Consider the following 19,312-nt stretch of genomic DNA (forward strand, 5'->3'; position numbering starts at 1 on the left):
GTGGTATGCAAACAGTACCACACAGTGTGCTGGGATATGGGCAGCCCACAGGAGTCACCATTGTGTTATATGCCCCTGCAATGGGTGCACACATTGTGATGTGCCATCTGACATGTCCCAGACACATAGTGTTCTGGCTGCAATATTGTCACACTATCCCATAACACATACCCCACATACCAAACATACAACCTGTTGTCTGCATAGCCCTGTGGATGGTGACATATCTGACATCTATGGGTGTATGTCATATGGGACAACACAGACATGTGAGATAGATGGCCATCACAAACATTTGGCCAACACATGTTCACACATGGCCATGGGGGATGGCCAGGGACATGTAGCCACACAGTAGATGTGATGTGTATACACCCTGTTGCACATTGTCCACACATGGTCCAATTATAGCCTTAGTTGACTGATTATACAGTTGATGTACACTGGACATCCTAAAAGCCTGTGCACAGCTAGTGGAGGTGTCACTTAAGTCTACCATATAAGATGTGTTGAACATCACGACTGTGTCATAGCATGACAGTAGTCACATGTACAGCTTCCACAGACATTGACACCACATCAGGCCACAGATACTGAACATTTCCCTTGCTGCTGTAGGACATCACCATTAGCTGTGCACCTCGTGTGCATGGTACATCAATGTCATGTGGGACATGGTGAATTGACAAGTCTGCCATGTGTGGACATGGTTGCCAGGCAGCTAAGACTCTGTAGTAGTTGGGCAGGGGTGTCATCTGTAGGCCTTCCAGTGACCTGTCACATGACACAGCATGGTTTGGTGTGTATACACCTCAGCATCGTGGGTCACAATCCACCGTTATGTCATGGGTATGCATGCAGTTATGGCTATGCAATGTGTGTATATTATGCACTGTATAGCAATATAGACGCCTCATGATGCCATGCAATGGCACAGTGTCTGTACTTCACACTGTATAGCAATGTAGATGGCTCACACTACCCTTCCATGCTCATGCACATTTGCTAAACATGCATTCTATCTGTAGGGCATACAGACAACACTGCAATGTGATGCCCATTACGAAGCTGCACATGTGTAAGGACACCATTGTGTCAGACATGTATGCATGTTAATGCACATGTCAGCAGATTACATGTCAAGGTCATGTCAGCCATGTGTACTGTTAACCTGTTCTGGTCCACATGGTGTATCATGGGGATGCATGCTTACTACCATGATTGTGTGAACTGCATGGCTACTGATATGACACCTGCTTGCTGTAGTGTGCACCCCAGGGAAGTATGCTAACTAACACTATTAATGTCTGAGCTGCATGCCGTCTGCTGTATCACATGCATGCTGCATGCCGTCTGTCAAATCACATGCATGGTGTGTCTGTGTGTGTCTGTGTGTGTCTATTGTCATTTAGAGTCTTTCTTTGCATTCACAGGTGATGTAGGTGCGTTACCCTCCTGCGGTCCATCTGATGTTAGTGTCCCCACAGATACTAGCAACGATGAACATATGCATGAGGTACAGGCAGGGTTGTCAGGGGCTGAATCTGTGCCAATGGTTGCCATCCCAGCTATGTCCCTCTCTTCTCCACACATAGTTCTGCTGCCAACACATACCGCATCACCAGTGGCCATAGAGGAAGGACAGTCAGCATCTGTTAGTGTGGAACAGGAACGTGTGGTGGCTACAGAAGGTGTGTCTCCACACCATAGTGTCAGTGTAATGACTGCAGATATGCCACACAGGCATGTGGCCGGTGCTGCTCGTAGGAGGACCTCTGGCAGACATGCACCTGCAGGACAGAGTGCAGCAGCTGGTATCACCAGATGCATGTTCCAGACTGTAATGGTGGCACAGGCACATGCTGAACGGCAGAACAGAGAAGGGCAGAGGCTGCAGAGGGCTGCTATCTGTACTCTAAATGACAACATCCAGGCATTAGCAAATGCTCAACAGCAGATTGCTGATGTTCTGGACGGGCGATTGGGTAACATGGTCGGAATCCTTGACCGTGGCATGGCAATCCATGAGCGTGGGCTGTCTGTGCTGGAACATTTGGTAGGAGTGAGGCGTAGGCCATGTGGACATAGGCCAGCTACACCACCTAGTGCAGGTCAACATGAGCATGCCACCTCACATGCCCGCTCCCATAGTGCCGGTAGCAATAGCAGTGCAGCTGGTGCTGCGCTGTCCACACCAGGACACAGCAGGCCACATGGACGTGACCCTGGATGTTCCCAGCGGGGACACGGTTCCAGTGGACATGTGTCGTCGGACAGTAGCCAATCTGTACCTCCGCCTGGTAGTGCCCGTGCAACCCCTGGCAGGCACAGGTGACGTGGCCATGGCCGGACACAGTGAGCTGTACATCCTGATCTGTACAATCTGGAGCTGTCAATAATACCCCTGTGTAGGCCTCACAAAAGGCAGAACTGTGTGCACACATACACGCACACAGCAAACATATATACTGAACAGACATGTCCAATCAGATCACTGGCCCTTACCCACACACATGATGTCAACCACAGGTGCAGCCTATGCCCCTGGTAAACATTATCACCCTGTGCATATGATGAAGCCTATGCCGCATCCCTGTCATCCACACCATCAGTGCAGAGACATGCTCAAATGGTCTGATGCACAAGGTGAACAGAATACTGAGAGAAGTGTATATTACATTAGTTGTGTAAGAATAGTTAGAGAAGTGTATATTACATTAGTTGTGTACTGTTGACACACACTAGACATACCATGTAGTACAGGTTTAGCATGCATTGTTATATGTTCACAGTATGTGTCTCGGTAACAACAGTAACAGCATGTTGATAATGATGCCCTGGTTCCCTCCTTATGGTCTACTTGCATGTGCCTACAGGTAGCAGTGTTTGCAGTCTCCCATGTGTAACTGTGGAGTACTCACAGGCACGTATGGCAATATCAGCATGCTATACATAGCCTCAACCTGACTGTTGGAAAGGCTAACATACCACAGATGTCCACACATATACTGATCCAGAAGCATGTGGGCTGTTTAATAGGTTATAGTGGCTAGAGACCTGACATCCATACCAGGTCACATCACAGGTATGTTGACATGGTGCAGGGGTTGTACACAGCGGTCCGGCCGATGACAAAGTTAGAGGCCACTTGATAGCATGAGGCCTCACTGTGTAGCACTAATATCCTGTCACATTACAGGAACATGCCCACACTCACGGGGTCAACAACACTATAACGCACACTCCATAGTATTGAGTTGAGGACCCCTGCCTATGTGGTAATCACCCTCACAGTACTGTGCACCCACACGATGTGACACAGAGAAAGAACATGTACAGGTAGCCAGTATGGCTGAGACTGATGGCATCAACAGGGTACTAGACTGCATCACGATGAGGGGTTAGGGATCCTGTGTTTTCTGTATGGTAGCATACACCCTCACTCCATGCACCAGACAGCCATACATACATACACCCACACACACACCCACACACACACACACACACACACACACACACACACACTGTGGAGACCACAAATGTCATTCACATACTGATATGTGTGTGATACACACACCACCCCTGCCTACGTCATGCTTTCCACACTGCAGTATGTACAGATCTCTACAACAGTGTACAGGGGTGTGTAACAATTGGGATGTATTCCCCACCATATGTGGCATATATGGTCACACAAGCAAACACACATGGCAGTACTGTGAATGATACGCCTTCTATATGATTGTATTGGCCACATTATGTGTACCAACGCTACCTCCGGCAATTGTGCTGCTATATGCACACGGGAGGATGTAAGTGTTACAGGTGTCAAGTGACTTACAGTCAGTAACACCTGACCGCTGTGTAGTTTTTATGTCTTCACCGTCAAGTAACAGCGTACGGTTTGCACATGTAATGGTAGGATGGCGTGTGACACACCTGTAAGCCGTCCCCAGAAAACATCCATCTGCACAGGTGGATCACCACTTTATGTACACACATCCATCCATACCTGATGTGCATCCTACCATACTGTCAGTATTTCACCATATACAGGTGTCAATGACGGGGCTGCATTGCAACTGCATGTTGTAGTTAGGCACAGATGAGTTACATACATCAGCTACTGCACATGCATGGTAGCTGCATGCACACTACAAATTGTACATGTGTGTTGGTCCTACATGCCTGTCATGTAGCCATGTTTGTATGCATTGCAATTGGTGGATATGTGTGATGACATATATAACACATGGACTGTTGTATGATATGATGGCTGTCATGGGTAACTAGTACAGAGGGAATGTGTCCTCGGTCAACATTGCTACCTCATGTACTGTTAGCATTCAACAGCCATGGACCCACCTTCCATTTGCGTGCATGTGATTGCTGTAGCCATTTGTCTGCATGGAGGACAGCAAAATCTATGCTATGTACATATGTGTTGTGTGTGTGGTCCATGCACATATCCACTGCGATTACATGTATGTCATATCCAAACATGTGTGTTCTTTGGTGTACAGTGACAGTCATCTGTCACAGCTGTGTAAGACCCAGGGCCCCTGTTATGTGTAGAGCCGACCTGGTTATGTACAGTGGTATCATTGCAATGCATTACACATGATGGAACCCTGTTGGTACATGTGTAGTCTGCACAGTTGCTGTAGACCTATGTACAGTCCACTGGTCATGTGTCACACGGTGTTGTGGTAATGTATGGCTGTGTATTGCTGGTCCAATGACATGGTGATGTCTGAGGGCTACATAGTAGACTGCAGTGTGTACCTCTGTGATCTGCACCTGAGACATCTGTGAAGGCTCCTGAGTGTGTACTGGTCAGTAGATGTGAGTGGCCTTTATGCACGTGGGGACAGTAACACCATACTGTGCCCTTCCGTGTTTAGAATCCGTGTGCATGCAAGATGACCCTTTGCAACTGCTAAGTGTGTGAACATGCCCAGTACACTGTTGTGTACATGGACACACAGTACATTCCACACTGCGCCCTTCTGTGTTTAGAGTCCGTGTGCATGCATGACGGCCCTTTGCAACTGCTATGTGTGTGAGCATGCCCAGTATGCCATTGTGTAGATGGACACACAGTACATTCCAAACTGTGCCCTTCTGTGTTTAGAATCCATGTGCATGCAAGACAGCTCTTTGCAACTGCTAAGTGTGTGAGCATGCCCAGTACGCCATTGTGTAGATGGGCACACAGTACATTCCAAACGGATGTGTGATACTAAGTGTGTGGGCATGCCCAGTGACACCTTGTGTCTGTGATGTGCCTCTGTGTATGGGCATGGCCATTGACATCCTGTATAGCGATGGTGGTCATCCAGGCAACAGATGTCCATTTTCCACATCACGATAGATGCCTACATTGAACACACTGGTAGACTGTCTTGAAGGGTGTACTGTCTGTGGCGCGTCCCGTATCTATGTAGTGTTGTTGTAGTGCTCTGTAGATAGGCAGTTGCCTCGATCACATCACTGCCGTGTGTTTGTCTATGTCTACCTTGGGACAGTAATATGCTTTTAGACTGCTCACTCTCTATACATTCCCTATCGGCGTCCTTGCCTTTGCAGATGATGTCATCCACCTAGAAGTATGCCTCTGGGAGTGCTGTGTTCAGTAATCTCAGTAGCGCGTTCTGTAACTGCGTAATGCTGTAGTGTGATAAGGTAGTTAGGTGTATGTTCGACTCCCAGCCCTGCCAAGTGTGTGCCTGTGTGTGTGTGTGTGTGTGTGTGTGTGTGTGTGTGTGTGTGTGTGTGTGTGTGTGTGTGTGTGTGTGTGTGTGTGTGTGTGTGTTTCCAGCTGCCTGGGGACAGAGTAATGCTTTTAGATGGCTCACACCACATACATTCCCTATCGGCGTCTTTGCCTTTGCAGATGATGTCATCCACCTAGAAGTATGCCTCTGGGAGTGCTGTGTTCAGTAATCTCGGTAGTGCATTCTGTAACTGTGTAATGCTGTAGTGTGATAAGTTAGTTAGGTGTATGTTTGACTCCCAGCCCTGCCAAGTGTGTGCCTCTGTGTGTGTGTGTGTGTGTGTGTGTGTGTGTGTGTGTGTGTGTGTGTGTGTGTGTGTGTGTGTGTGTGTGTGTTTCCAGCTGCCTGGGGACAGAGTAATGCTTTTAGATGGCTCACACCACATACATTCCCTATCGGCATCTTTGCCTTTGCGGATTATGTCATCCATCTAGAAGTATGCCTTGTGGGAGTGCGGTGATGCTGGAACTCGGTAGCGCATTCTGTTACTGCATAATGCTGTAGTGTGGTAGACTAGACAGGTAGATCCTCGATTCCAGGGCATGGCAGGTGTGTGTTTGGCAGTTATACCATATGTGTTGGTATCTGTGGGTGGCTAGCTGCAGGATGTGTTCAGTTTGTTTTGTTGCTGACCTATATAGTGTCCACAGCCCGCATATTCTGCCAAGACACTGGGTTGTCAACACATACATTCACCAATAGGTCTGGTGAGTAACCATCAGCAGCTCTACTCTTACCCCTGCTACGGTCTGACCCATGTGACGCAACATAACACATGTGCCTTGATATTAACAACACTACATGATGCAGGTGGCACATGTAGTTTCCTTTCCATTCCTGTCTAATGCATTGCTGTCATGTGGTTCGCTGTTGTGATATAAATGCCATATCTACATATGTGTGTACATGTATATGTGTGTATGTATATATATATATATGTCCATGTATATATGTATACAAATAATATATGTGATATATGTAGATGTAGAGGTGGACATAGATGTGAACATATGTCTGGGGACATCAGCACTAATGAGTATATATATGTCCATGTATATATGTATACAAATAATATATGTGATATATGTAGATGTAGAGGTGGACATAGATGTGAACATATGTCTGGGAACATCAGCACTAATGAGTATTTGTGCCGGATGATCTGTACGTTATAACCTGGGATCGATGTATATTTGCCATGGCGTGATGTTAATGCACATCATCTGTGGTGTGCAGGGCCACGGGTTGTAGTCATGTAGACACCGGTTATTTTGTTGCTGGGAAGACCATGGGACATCGAATATGGTGATGGTAAGGCACCTGTTGCCAGTTGTGTGTGGATCTGAGTGACACTGAGCAGTGGCTAATATGTTGGAGGTTCGGTATGGGTCATATAACTATTCATTAGAAGACTATACTATGCAGATGAGGTTGACCATGGTGTATCACATTTATCACCAGGGTGTGCTGCTGGTCCCTGGAGTGTATGTGTGTAGTCAGCCAAGTGCAGGTCTCGAATATAGTTGACAGCATGGGAGGGAGGTCAGGCATACTGTACGTACATTGCAGAACTGTGCCTCGGGAGTGCTCCTGCCTTAGCACACCTACGCTAGGGGTGTGTCTATGCCTGCCTGGTGACGTTGGGAGGGATGACAGCAGTGGTGGGGTAGGCAGGGTGTACAGGCTGCACAAACAGGTGTTGATCAGCACAATCAGCTGATGACATAGCCAGCCCGCACATGAAAAGTACATTAATGCGAGCAAGCAGCATACACACAGGTTTCGTCCACATTCTACACCACCGATGTATACCTGCAGGGACATTTCACAACACAGTCCAACCAAATGACACGGGCTGCAGCAGGCAACATATACCAACATGTGCAGGAGGCTGGGGCAGTGAGGATGTGTATGCTGCCGAACAACCCTTACTGGGGTGACATAAGACTTTATAGACTGAGGGTGACTTACCAGGGTCTACATTGGCTGGGGATGTTGGAGCACTATGGGGTGGACATAGACCTCCTACAGCAGCTTGTTGACCTGTGCCTAACACATCAAACAGGCCAAGGGAAATGCATCACAGTGGATACCATTGGATGTGTTGGCCTAGGTGTACTAGCCACAGGTACCTCACACAGCACAACTGGGGATATCATGGGTATCTCACAGGCATCTGCATCCAGAGTATTGCACCAGTTCATAGATGCCATGTCAACACATGCTAGTGAGCACATACAGGTCCTCCACACACGTGATTAGTGGACCAGCAATATGCATCTGTTCAACCACATGGATGAGTACCCTGGGGTACTGGGTGCTATAGCCTGCACATGTAGCACCACCCAGGGAGCAAGGTAGGGCCTACAGTCAGTGCAGGGGCATACCCACCAACAGCTAGGCCATATGCGATGGCCAGGGCATGAGATTGAATGTGTGTGCTGTCTGCTCTGGAAGCTATGATGTGTCCAATATATGGCATCTGACACAGCTGTAGCACACCAATGCCTATATGGACATCCCCTACAGTCTCCTAGTGGGGGATGCTAGGTAAAGACTGGTGTAGTGGCTTATAACACCCATCAGCAATGCACACACACCTGAACACTCACACCATACTGAGGCGGATGCACAGGCAAGACATATACATGTGCATGTGTTTGGGATGCTCGGTTCACAGTTCTGGTATCCGGACACATCTGTTGGGGCTCTGCAGTATTCACAAGCTACATGCATACAGGTTGCTATGGTATTTGCTATGCTACACAATGTTATCCTGCAGTAACAGTTGCAGCAGGAACAGTATGGGGCAGGGCCACACAGCCCAACACCACTGCCAAGGCCTGTACAGGCACCGTGTGACTTGGTGAAGGAACTACCTGAGTAGGGCACAGTCAGCAAAAGCCCATGCACAGTATGAACTGCCCTTGGCAAAGAGGCAACACAAGGCATATGCACCGACACAGTACGTACCCAAGGATTTCCCCTCTCTGACACGCACACAGTACAATGGATGCCAAACATGACAGTACCTGTGCTCGGCCATGTATGGGAGGTGCACTGTGTGCATCCAACATAGGCAGCACTCCAGCACCATCCTCAAGTCCGTAACACAACCAGGGTATGTCTATTGACCTAACAAGTGGCAGTTGTATTAGAATGTGTACTTACCCATTGCTATGGTATGTATGTGAGCATACAAGTGACTGTGGTGGCCAAATGTTAGGGCAGCAGACAGTACACATCCATAGTGTCACCATGACCTTGGTAGCACATACCGGGTTCACAATGATAGTCTGTAGTACACAGGGTGTCCTAACCCACTGCAGGTTATGGGCTGACCATCATGTGTGTCCGTACAGCCCACACACGTTCCATGCAGCTGGACAGATGTGGACCAATACAGACAAATGATATACGATGGCCTATGGACATGCCCAATGACTGACCCCAACCCCCTATGACACACACACAGATGACAGCAGGCCAGGCTGTTTGATGTAGGTTGTGTAATAGGATGTCCAACACCACTGTGCTGGTAATTAATGCTGGGAACTGACATACCCTGGTATCCCTCCAACCAGCAATTTAGGTAGGTCCACACACTGACATGGAGTACCCGGCAGACCAGTACAGTAGCTGCAGATGTGTACAACTGTTGGCTGTGCCCCCATCACACCTACACATGTGAGAGTCATGTGCACCACCCACGGTGCTGTGTAGGACTGTGGTTGTGGTTGCATGTCCCCCCACGCTATACAGACATGTAGCAACTGTCAATGCCACATGACCATTAGCTACCCTGCAGACACAGCATGTCACCTGTCTGTGTAGAATAGAGGGGTCAGCAACACAGTACTATCTGGACATGTGACACATGCAATACAGTTGACCATACTTTGCATGTTCACACACATGACGGTATTGTCAGTCTACAACATGCATAACAGTCATACTGGGCATGCTCACACACTGAAACACAGGATGGCCAGGCATGTACATACCAGTTGTCCGGACATATCTGCCAGTACATTGCTATACTGTTGGATGTCTGCGCTGTATGGTGTTTGCGGTCTATTGTCTGTACATATGCCATGGTCTATTGTTAATTCACATGAGCTATGTGCGCAGGGTACTTCTACCATCACATGTATAGGGCGGTTCTTTGTTTGCGGACAGGCCGACGCCTTTGGATACAAACCGGGTAAGGCACAGACCAGCAGGTGGGAGCTGTTGTGCATGGGTTTGCACAGTGTTAAGCACTGCTGACCTCTGATCACAGCACCTTATATACGTTTAGACTCCACATTTCTTTGACAGGGCACTACTGGCATACTGGTAGACAAACACACTTAAAGCCGCTTGCTCTCCGACATTTCCGCTTACATTTGGCACTCACGCTGGGTGTGTGCGATCCCTTGTGATGCGCATTACATTGGACTACATGACTACAGTATCGGGTATGTGTAACCATTTTGCGATAGCAGCCGTTCGACTGTATGGACTCGGCGGCCTGTCCAGTGACGTAATCATATTAGATGTGTGTTCCTCATACGATCTGCTCCCATCTGCCTGATACATGGGAACCGATACTCTGCAATGCTGACATGTGAGTTGAATTTGTTAACGCAGCTGTCTGCCAAGTCATGCTACCGCATACCTACTGCACGTTGACCACCTTTCAGATTGCATGACAGGAGACTGTAGGAGTGACACCTTTCCCACTTTGTGTGGGACAGTTCCTCATCACATATCATATGTGACAATACCAGAACTCTCCACCAATCAGGGACACATTTCTGCAGAATCAGGGGCAGGTCATGAAAAACAGGGACACTTTTATAAAAGTAGTGCTATTAACTTGACACATTGACAGAATCAGAGCATATGACTTAATACACATATTCTGAAGTAACAGTTGTTTATAACTCTTACTTATTGTCATTAGTAGGTACGTGTAATTCACCACCTTTTCTTCAACAGCCACTACTTTTAGGAGGGATTAAGAAGGACACAGTTAGACTTTCATTCAAACTCAGGGATGTACCTGACATTCAGGGACAGTTGAGTGATATGGACAATACTCTAGCCATTGCAACTGTCCTGATTAGGGGACTTTCTCATGTTGTAGGTGGCTGTACTGGTTGCTTGCTACAGGTCTTGTATACCTGACACATCGATATGTCATATGTAGTAGCATAAGCAACTATACTGCTGCTAGACTACGCTTTGATTTGTTCCGATATGTATATTTCTGCGCTATGCATGGCTGTAAGTATGTTCTGCCCTGGTACATCTGACAGTTCTACAGAGCAGGTTCCACTTTGGCCGTTCAGACTGGTGGTGGCCCTATAGACCCTATATGTAGAGCTATCACATGTGTCAAGGCAACACATACCCACAGCATACCTCTCAACTGTCCCTGATTTTCAGGGCCGTCCCTGATTTTGACTCAAATTTTAACTCTGTCCCTCTTAATCCCTCCTAAAACTAGTGACGTTTGGAGGAAAGGTGGTGAATTACATTTCATGAATAATGACGATAATTAAGAGTTACAAAGTTCTTTTACTTCAGAAAATGTGTATTCATTCATATGCTCTGATTCTGTCAATGTTTCCAGTTAATAGCTCTAATATTTTAAATGTGTCCCTGATTGTCGTTGTGTTTTCTTGACTTGTCAGAGATTCTGTTGAAATTTGTCCCCAATTGGTTGAGAGGTCTGAACCACAGCCAGTAGTACATGGACAACCTCCACGGTTTGCATACGTTAAGGTTATTCATGTAGCATTATAATTGATAATACTGTTTCCTATTACATGTAGTTGTTACTGATACAACAAATTGGTATCTGACACCACTACACACACTATATAGCCTCCATTTCCGAACTCAGGCCATGTGCCATAACTGTCATTTTGCAAGACACAACTGCCCAGACGGGTGTGTCCCTCGCAGGCGTATGGGTGTTTAACCTCTTCTATTATGCTATCATCTACCTGAGGTGGTCAGCAACTTATGCACTTTCCGTCAGTAGCAGAACTCACATACCAATGGGTGTGAATGAACACTGTATCAGGAACAATGCATAACACCCTGTGGGACACATTTAGATGACTGGTTCTATTAACCAGACACATTCACAGTCACAGAACATATGTATTCATTCACGTTTGTCGAGGTACCCGCTTATGACTCATACATATTGTCATCTGTCATTACCTGTATTCCGCCACCTGTTCACCTAATATCAGTAGTTCTGGCAGTGTTTAGTTGGACTTTGTTACATTCTGATTCATAACTATGGATGTCCATGCTAATCAGGTACACGGCACTGATTTGGTCTCTATGTATTACCCGATGGTTTACAAACTATCCGGTAGATGTTCTCTTCAGGTTTGGGAGGTGTAGGCGTATGCTATGCCCACATAGGAATATTAATGACTTCCACTGGGCGGGCCTACTACATCTCTGCCAACCAGCACCTGCACACTTAAGCCCATTAATGTATACCCATGGTCCACCTACCTGGCACCCCTCTACAGCAGTCATGACAAATACTTACTGCGAGCACAGCTGGGGTATGAGCACACCCCTACACATTGCCCACTCTCCCCATCTCGGGACACATGTCATACGTTTTGTCAACCCATGTATTATCACACTTGCACAACCTACTGTTACATGTACACCTACATCCTGCTCGTATTAGTGTCAGCAGATTATTTCATACCCTGAATTTTTGGGGTCCCGCAAGGGACACTGTTATCCATATTTAAAGTGGAGACCTTGCAGAACTCTCCCACTGGTCCTTTCCTACTGGTGTTTTGGACAGCGGCAGTGTATTGATCTGTATTGCCTGTCTGTATGTCTGTCCGGCCTAGCTGGGCGATGTGGCGGGTACAACATTTCTTTATTGGACCTCCCAGTCACAAATGCCTGGGCTGTAAATATGTTACCCCTAATTGCTGTGAAGTAACCTATTTATGTGAATGTGTATATCTACACTGACATATAGTTTGTTTTGTGTGTATATGTATATATCACTACCTGTTGTTTGTGTATATATATCCGTAGTATATCCTTGTGTGTGTGTGTGTGTGTGTGTGTGTGTATATATATATATATATATATATATATATATATATATCCGTATGGATATGTATGTGTATGTAAATTAATATAGCTATGTGTATATATTTACGTTTTTATCTATATATACATCTGTGTGTCGGTTAACCTATACATTTCCCTGACATGGACACTTACACATATGTATTGGTTTTATCCCTGCTTCAACAGCATACTATTGCCTTAGTCATTCTGACACCGACACTTCACTCCGGTGAACTTGTGCTCAGTATATTGCACGTTATGCAGCGGACAGATGTCGCAAGTTTTTCATGTATGGGGTGCCGCTGCTAACTGGGTTGTGATAGTGTCATTCAACCTATTCCTCGTATGCGTAGCCTATTTTGCCTGCTACTGTGTTTGATTCTGTAAACATTCATATTATTACTGTTGATAGGATGTGTGTTTGTGTTACTGTGACTGTACGTCGACAAATTGTTGTCTTCATGTAGTTGTGTCTTTCTGTTTTTCCCGGTTTGGGGTTGTAACAGCAGAACTCCGTTCTGCTCATGGGTGGCGTATAGGTTTTATGTGCTGGGCTGCCAGATGTGACGCACAACGTCCGACAAAGATACACCCATTCACGCATGTCTCCACGCAAACGACGCTCTATCTGGGAATCGCACCTACGTACTAGCTGACCTCCACGGGCCACTCCATTGCACCCGGCGCAACATACCCTATCACTCCTGTGTCCATACTCGCATATCCATAGTTTCTCCTGCACACCCGTGTTTAGTTTCCCCACATAACAGCCATTATACACTTGATATCGCAGCCATGACACACCTTTACACATTGCCCTCTCATGAGCGTTGGGGCCCTACACACATTTTGTACCACTATGGTGTATTCACAGGCTCACCATCCATTCATATTTGCACATATGTGCTTTTCCTGGTGTTATGGATTATGAACGATTTGCAGGTTACAAGTGTAGGTGGTCGCAACATGTCCTACATTCCATCTGTTTACAATGTTGACGTAGCACTTCAACGATGTTATGGCCACTGGTATAGCTCTGCCTCTGGTGTGGAGAGTGGTGCTCTACTCACACTTGTGCAGCTTTATGTGACATACGCTGCGAGCACTTCATAATTCCTAACTTGCTCTGGATTCCCTTCACAACCCTTAGGTTTGCTTTCATCTTTCAGCATTCCTAACATATATATATATATATATATATATATATACATATATATATATATATATATATATATATATATATATATATATATATATATATGTGTGTGTGTGTATATATATGTATATTTATATATATGTGTATATATAGATAAATATGTACATATATAATTGCATATTTCTGTTATGTCTGTGGATATTTATCTATACGCACATCTATCTAACTATATATATATGAAAGTTACAGCTGTAGAAGACAACATACATTTGCTATGCTAATAGCTCTTGCATCTACTTATTCTGAGTTACATATGTTTACAGGCACGTCTTTAGGATTACATGTACCTTCTTCCTTATGACAGTACCACATTGATGGAATCCGGTTAACGGACCCATGCGAACACGGTCACCTTTACATGTATAAATGTTGGCTTTACAGCACAGAGGCATTCATTACACAATTAATATGTGCTATAGTCGTACTTGAACCGGGAATGCCTTCACGTTGGGTGGATGCTGTAACCACTACACTATTGGTGTTCTGGCTCATTTATATGTATACCCATGGTTCATAGCTACTCTGACATATGCCTCACCACTTCCCTTACACAGCAGGCATCCATTCTCCTGCTGGGAAAACGGCAATACTACAATTAGAACATTCCCTGTTTCCTACTGCTCTGGACCCGTGCTGTAAGTCTACTCACTCCAAGGATATTCAAAACTCCTACGCTTATAGTCCTCGCACATACGCATGTTTGATTGTCAGGGTGTTCATGTGCTGGTCCGGGTTTAGGCTCGGTCGACTGGTGACTAGCACTGCCCTGGCACTGTTCAAAGATCAGACATAGCACATGGACAGAGTTAGTCCAGATTTAACATTCTACCTGTGTTTACAGATGCAGGTGTTTGAGCACCTCTGACCACATTATTGGATCGGTGCTACATAATTTAGGGCACGGAGTGGTTCCACTACATAATGCAGGTTGGGGGGGTGGTTTCCTTTCCCATTTGACTATTTCATTCATTTATACATGCAATGAATATTATTCTGGACATCTGTTATGAATTCACTACAGGTATGCAATAGTCCTGTCAACAGGTGGGACAGTTGGTTGGTGTACTTCTGTGTACGGACCTCTCTGATACTCGGGGACTCGTGTCTACAGTGACAGAGACAAGGCTATGACAACTCTGGGACAATCATGGACGCTTCTACCATATTAGTACTATTAACTTGGAACGTGTTGACAGATTAGTAATACTTCTAACTTTCTGCAGTTAAATGCGTCTATTACTCTTCATTGTTGTAAGTAGTCATTCTCATTCAACACCTTTCCCCCAAAGTTCACTGGCTTTGTGAGTTTTTAAGGGTCTGGCCAGTTATTGTGTGAATGCTCTGACCATTGGTATCGTTGACATTGTCATATGTACAGGTTGTGCTGTTTTCTGATGACTAGGGTTGGCACCTTTTCAAATGGCCAAGACGGGACATTTTCGGAACACACATCAGATTTTACAAGCCGACACATACCCACGGTCAGTACAACGGATAGAGCTTTACTTATTTGCTTACATAAAAGCCTATTATTGTAGCGGTTTAGTTGCTTATTCTGTTTCTTGTAACATTTAGGTATTGTAGATACTTAGTAAGAAAAAAAAAAAAAAAAAAAACACTGGAACCACCACGAAATAAAGCAGCAACTGATTTAATTAATAAAAGAAACGAGCGCTTTCACGCACATCAAACGTGCGCTTCATCAGGTTACAAACAACATAACTTCTCTCCATCCTTATATACACTATAAATCACATAATAATAAAACAATTAAACAATAAAAATTAAACAATTAGGCATAACCTATTAAATAAATAGGAAGTCTTGACCAAATTAGGCAATGTTAAAACACTGACACCTAGGTGTCTGTTACTATAAAACACCACAATTCAATATGTTAAGTGCAAATCTGCAAGACATAGAGACTTAGTAAGAATGTACTACCATATCTCCACTTTGTTGTATTAGGAGACATATCCTAATCATAACGAGTCAGTATTAGATATATACAGTCATTCTATCACTATGATAGATCACAAAGAAAATTCCAATATGAAAAGTGCATAAAAATGCAAATAGTCCTGTATTAAAAATATATGTATCAAACCCATCCTAAATAAAACAAAAAGGAAAGAAGGGAAAGGTATGGAGGTGTGGGGAAAAAGGGGGGTATTGTAGATACTGCAATAATTATTTTCTGCTACTATTACATAACATATGGGACATAATTATGTCCTACAATCCCAGGACATTTGCCATTTGAAATGTCTTTTGTCAGGACACAACTGTCCAACGATGGACTGTCCCTCACAAAGCGGGACAGATGATAACCCTACTGCAGACACCAGATTGTTTGGGCCAACACATAGCCACGGTCAGTGCAGGTTTAGAACATTCATTTGTTTCCCAGCTGTGAGCCTTATACCTTTGGAACTTTTGTTGTTTGCCTGTTTCTTGTACAAATTACGTTTATTCTATCCTGACATGACTGCTTTAGGCAACTGTTACATGCAGTATGGTGCATAGTTATTTCTTACGGTCACAAGACATATGGCATTGTACCATTGTTGGTCAGGTCACACCTACACACACATTAATTGTCCCTCACACAGTGGATCAGGGGTATCCTGTTTATGTCAGTGCCTTCATCACCCTTATACCATGTGCCACTATACGAATGTGTGCATTATATTCTCTCACTTATTCGTGTTGGGACACGTGCGTCACGGGCAGGTGTTTGATCCTGGGTAGTAGGTTATGCATGACCATTTAGGGCTGGACAGTGTCGTGCACCACTAATGCACATTCCAACTTGTGTCCAGATATCTACAGGACTGGACTTCGTGTCTTCCATTCTAATGTTTACACAGGTTACTTATCCCATGAGGGATATCCCAAAAATTGAACAAGACCAAAACAAGACGAATACCGATCATTCTTCTGGCATTATGAAAATGTGCTGGGGGTTTTACATGCAAGGGATACATAGTGTGCAATCCTGCAACTGCCTAGGGTGACACTACCTACTACATATGCGTAGTGGTCACTATGTGTAGATGTGGCTGCACCAAATCAGTAGGCCAAGTATGGCTGGATTTGGTGGACGTTCAGGTAAGGGAGCAGGTTGTGTGATGTGGAGGGGATGCTGGGTAGTCCATTATGCATCCAGGTGTGTTGCATTTGTTATGGCCAGTTCCATCAGGACCAATCTGTGGGTATGTGCCGGTGACATGTCTATATATTTGTATCGCACATTTCAATATTGATATGTTTGTGGGATTGTGTTCTACAGTATGGCCTGTCTGGTTGTATTGCAGCTATTTATACATGTTTTTGTGTATCTTTCAGCTTCACCCACTGCTCCCTCATACACCTGCGGTTCACCTATTCTGCATACGACACAGTATCGCCTTGGAGGATTGTACCATTACCCATCCCCCCCACACACACATATTCCTCACACCCCATACATCACGGCTTTGCTTGTTGGCCCATGACACGGCCAGAGTAACACATTGAATACCCTACATATGACAGGTACCTGTATGGTTGTGTGGACTACCCTGCCATGTTTGCTTTCCTCATGCTATACCTCACGCACATAGGTACACGCCCATACTTAACTTTCATTACATGGTTGGTATACCTGGGTACTACCCGTTCAACTGTGACACATCCTGAAAAGTTCGGCTTGTACCGCTGATTTGCGGATTTTGGCAGACTGTTCTAATCATTGGTAGGATGCCACCTTTTCCTATGTCCAGGATGGGATATATTCTGTACACATATCCGACTGTACTGGACAGCACGTATCCACAGTCGACGGTACTGGAAATACTGTTCCTTTCAGCCTACATGTTTCCTTATTGTTGTAGCTGTTTATATGCTCCTTCTGTTTCGTTTACATGCTTATTCTATTTCCTGTCACATTTGGTATGTGAAATATGGACATACCTTTTGTATGTGACTATTACATGCCTTGTGGGATATGATTCGGACATACGGTCACTAGATATGTACATTTATTGTGTATTTTGTTATGGACACATCTGCCCAGCTGTGTACCCTCCCTCACATTATGGGTCAGCTGGTGACCCTAACCATTGGGCTGGACGTACCTACTGGCAGCTCGCTAACATATGATGCATTTCACTTCCACTTGGTATAGCTATCTACACTGCGTTGGACTACGGGCACATGGTTTTCCATGTCATTTGTTCGCAGGATAGGGACCTGTTATTCCCTACCGTGCATTTGTGTTTGCTTCTTCATTTTGTGTTTGCAGGAACTTTCTTGCATGCTTTGCATACATTTCAGTATCCACGGACAGTGACAGATGTGATTACTATCTTGCAACTTGTTATATACAAGCATTTTAGGTTGCATGTCGACAGCTGGCATTTCCACGCCTCCGAGCGGCACTTCGACACGTCCTATGCACTCACGCTCCTTTCCTGTGCACGTGGCTGTGGCGTCAGCGCGCCTTCATTAATATGCATTTGGCGCTACTGCGCCATCTTCATGCCGCACTGTTGGCGCAAGCCTACCGCCAAGCTTCATGAATCCCAGGGTTTTTTTTTTCATCAAGACATATTACAGCTGTCTCATTTCTTTAAGTTGTAACCCCTCTAGATGTTATATGGCAAGTTATTATATAACCTATAATTGCAGTCAACAAGAGGTTCTAGAATTTTTCTGATGTACAGCAAACTCGATGGCAGTATATTTGGAAGAAGGGGTGGGGGGTGTCACTACAATGAGGGTGCTGCATACACTTTTTGAAATCTCTTTTGTCAAAATTTTATTCTGTTGCAGATTGTGTCCTAGAAATTTTCATATGAATCTTTGGTGGTTTCTCAGTATAATTAAGAAAAATGCCTTAGAACTATATTTCTGGGTATAGCTTGAGCCGAGTTCTGCATGACAGTAAATAATTTTGCTTATTTGCAGTGAAATAATGAATCAATGAGAATGTGTTTAAAATACACATTTTAGCTACATAAATACTGTTTAAAAAGTTAACCTTTTTTTTGTACATCAGTAAATCAAGTTTAAGGTAGTCATGATATGAAATGCTACATTCTAGAATGAAAATTAGCTAAACAAAACAGTTTATGAAGGAATGTTACATTGTTTGAATCATACTTTATTTATGTGTTTGTTGTCTGAGAGTCAGTGAAGTGAATTCCTAAAGCTTAATCCTTTA

The sequence above is a fragment of the Protopterus annectens genome, chromosome 9.part0 (assembly GCF_019279795.1).
Source record: "Protopterus annectens isolate FY-2018-M chromosome 9.part0, PAN1.0, whole genome shotgun sequence".
In the NCBI taxonomy this organism is placed as follows: domain Eukaryota; kingdom Metazoa; phylum Chordata; order Ceratodontiformes; family Protopteridae; genus Protopterus; species Protopterus annectens.